The following is a 3563-nucleotide window of genomic DNA, read 5'->3' as shown; positions in this document are numbered from 1 at the left end:
CACTTCCCCACCCTTGGCCTTGACTCATATTCTAATTTACATTTTCCCTGGTCCTCAATGTGTACATTTTGCTTCTTGTTTACCATTCATAGCATGTATTTCTGTAACAAATTGTTGCAAGTCCCGATGGAAAGAGGCAAGGCATACATGAATATAGCTACCATTTTTGAGAACCTACAATGTGCCAAGTATTACAGGTACCTCATGTTCAATTCTCACAATACCCTACCAGCTAGATGTGGAAACCGTTCTCTTATAAATAAGGAAACTGAGGTCCAGAGAAGCAAAGGAACACATTCAAGGTCAAACGGCCTTTCGATGATGTCTTCAACATGGCTCTGTCCAACTCCAAAGCCTAAAGTGGTATTGCTATTAAATAATAAAAGTAATACAGTTTACCTTCAAACATCAAACCATCATCCAGGACCATTGTATATATTTTTCTGACAATAATCTGATGAAGAGACAGGGTGGATATTATTACTACCCTTATTGAAGTGCTAATAGATTAAATGACTGTCACAGAATTTCTCTGTCAGGAAATGAACAAAAATCCCTCGCCTAGACCAAAGATTCTTGACTATTTCCAAGGAGCTCTGGAGTTTTCTACAGGCACGCATCCTTGGCTCTATAGCTCCATGTGCGATCTTACTTGTTGGGTTTATTGTGCAATAATTACTTAATAAAAGGGAAAATTTCCCTGCTTTAATACACTTGAAAGTCACTACCCCAGTGCGTTGGAGCCCAGAAGTGACCCTGCTGACAACTGACCAATCATCTTGAGCCTTCCGATTCTATCCATGAGCAGGGCAGAAATGATGCTTCCGGGTAAGACAGACAGGCTGCCCAGGAAGCTGACGAGGTAAATCAGGAAGTCATTATCTTGCTCCAAGTCCATGTGGCAGCCCTCCTTCTGCTCCAGAAAGGTGGAGTTGATAAAGCGACAGTTGATGAACTTATGCTCGTAGAGGTCTAGGGAGAGAAGGAAACTTTCGGTTCATGTAAGTGCAAAGGAGCTGGAGAGAGAAAGGCAGAGGCAGGGATGAAGTCTGCCCCCTCCTGTAGGCAGGCTGTGGTAGCCTTTGCCAGTCAGACAGCCTCAAAGTCAAGGTAATATGTGGTCATGTCATCAAGGTATGGATGAATAGAGAAACTTTCAAAAATGTAATGACCTGTTCAAGTTCCTAAAAGCAAGGGGGAATTAAACTAACACTGAGAGACTTAAAAATGCATCCTCTCAGCCAGGTGTAGTGGCTCACATCTGTAATACAAGCACTTTAGGAGGCCGAGGTAGGAGGATCACTTGAGCTCAGGAGTTCAGGACCAGCCTGGACAACATAGTGAGATCTTATCTCTACAATAAATAAATAAATAAATAAATTTTTCTTTTAAATTAGCTAGGTGGGGTGGTATGTGCCTGTAGTCCCAGATACTCTGGCACCTGAGGCAGGAGGATCACTTGAGCCCAGGAGGTCAAGGCTACATTGAGCCATGGTCATGCCACTGCACTCCAGCCTGGGCAAAAGAGGGAGACTTTGTCTTTAAAAAAAAAAAAAAAAACTCTCCAGCTGGATAACAGTCCTGTTTGTACTAATCAGGTGACACTGAGACACTGAGGACCATGACAGCTAGGCCTCTCCTTGGAGGCTGCCTGGCATAGGGAAGCAGAACACAAGAGAGTTGGTTCCAGATGGAGCCAATCACTCCAGAGCCCCTGCTGTGGTCTGTGCCAAAACCTGAACATTCTTAAAAAATAAAAGCCATTGGCATTAGAACCAGTTTGCAAGTCTTCTGACACCTTCTAAGATCAGCTGTTCTGACAGAGGAAGTCCTAAACAGGATCCCCAGAAACCTGCATTTGGGGAACTGGCCCTGCTGTTGACCCTCTTTAACCTCCCTGAGGCTCTACCTAAAATATCTACACAATTGGAAGAGTACACCTGATCATCTCCACTGCTTCTCCCAGCTCTGACATTTCCTGACTACATGTGTTTGCAAGAATCTCCATGATCAGAGTATTCAAATGAGGAGGCATCATTCAAACTTGAAATCATAAAATGATATGCCAGTTTTTAATGACACTTAGGAAACTTCTGGAACTCATCATTGTTTCAAGATCAGTCTAAAAGGAAATTCAGGAAGGTAAGTGCCAGAATGAATTATTAAGAGAGTCCAGAATATTTAGAGACCAGATATTGAAGCTCTTGAGGCTGATGTCATAGAGGAAAAAGATGTTCTTATATAAACTATCCCTTGCTGCTGATGCCAAAAATAAAGCATAGATCTGGACATAATGCAAGTAGTTCTGTGGAAAGATTGCAGGTTTTACAGCCAAACCACTGAGGAATGAATCCAAACTCCCTCCACTTGCTAACCATGGCCTTGAGCAAGTTGCTTAAGTCTTGATTTCCTTAACTTGGTTTCCTTAGCTATAAAAGAAGGATAAAAATTAGTACATTTCTCCATTGAGACAATGTAGGTAAAGCCCCCTAATGAAGCTCAGTTGGTTTCCTTATACCCCAACTTCACTTGGTATGTTATTAATTTATAATGAGGGTAGTAAAAGTAACAAGAAGCGGTGAAGTGGTAGAATTTTGTGACTTTTTAAATCACAGAAATCTGGAATAGTATGATTTTAAAATAGTCTTCGTATTTCACTTTATGCACAAAATGTGAACAGATGTAATTTTCCCCTTTCATTTATTATTGTGAGAACATGAGTCTTGCATTTTGCAAATTTCAAATTATGCAAGGTCTTCAAGAATGCATGCATTCCTGCATAAAATGCAGCCCTCCTGGAATGCTAGTTGTTATTTGTGTCATCCTTCGTTCGTACCAAAGACCCTTCGCGTATAGCATCAGCCTCACTGAGATGAGGATATTTGGCTAGAACTTTTGTTTCCATTTCATTTGTGATAAAACTGAGACACAGATAAATTAAATGTCTTAGCAAAGGCTGTGCGCCTAATTTGTGCCATGCCTGGGGCTAAAATCCATTTCCCCACCAAGGCTTGGCATTTGTATCTATGAATACTTTCCTACTCCTGAAGTTCATGCCTGAGCATTTTGATTCTTGGACAACACTAGTTGTCTCTTGTTACAGTCTATTCAGTCTGTTAATCTTCTTACCTACCTGTGTTATAAAAGATGGTTGATTCAATGGTACAATTTTTGAAGTAGGTGTCTGTTGATGTTACATCTTCAAAATAGCACTCGTCAAAGAATGTGTCCTCAAAGAGTACATGTTTAAAATACATTCTTGTGAACCTGTGGGAAGAGGTTGAGCTCTGAGTGATTCATCTGAGAAGAAAAGAGACTTAAGACCAAAATGGAAAACACAGCAAGGCAGAAAAAGGAGATCTGCAAGCAAAAGGTGCCAGAGCATTATTTTCAACCCGGACTACTTCCCCACTTCTTAGCTGTTTGTTTATTAGTGGGGAAGGGCTTCAGGATCTGGAAGCCAGTGTCTAGTGTAGGTGCATACGGAGTGCTATGCACCAACCTGGTGGTCTTCAAAGGAAGGTCCACAGACCTTCTGAGTCAGAATCACAGAAATGTGAAAT

General features: G+C 41.3%; 1 long non-coding RNA gene across 1 annotated transcript; it reads right to left on the bottom strand.

Moving 5' to 3' along the window:
* Positions 1-786: 786 nt before the first annotated feature.
* LOC135965581 (uncharacterized) lies at positions 787-3269 on the bottom strand. The gene is made up of 2 exons (XR_010578529.2): positions 3134-3269; positions 787-972 (listed from the first exon to the last, which is right to left on the bottom strand). It is a non-coding gene; the product is annotated as an uncharacterized lncRNA (long non-coding RNA).
* Between the last annotated feature and the right edge of the window lie 294 nt (positions 3270-3563).

The sequence above is a fragment of the Macaca fascicularis genome, chromosome 10 (genome assembly GCF_037993035.2).
Source record: "Macaca fascicularis isolate 582-1 chromosome 10, T2T-MFA8v1.1".
In the NCBI taxonomy this organism is placed as follows: Eukaryota; Metazoa; Chordata; class Mammalia; order Primates; family Cercopithecidae; genus Macaca; species Macaca fascicularis.
This window is presented reverse-complemented; position numbering and strand designations above follow the sequence as displayed.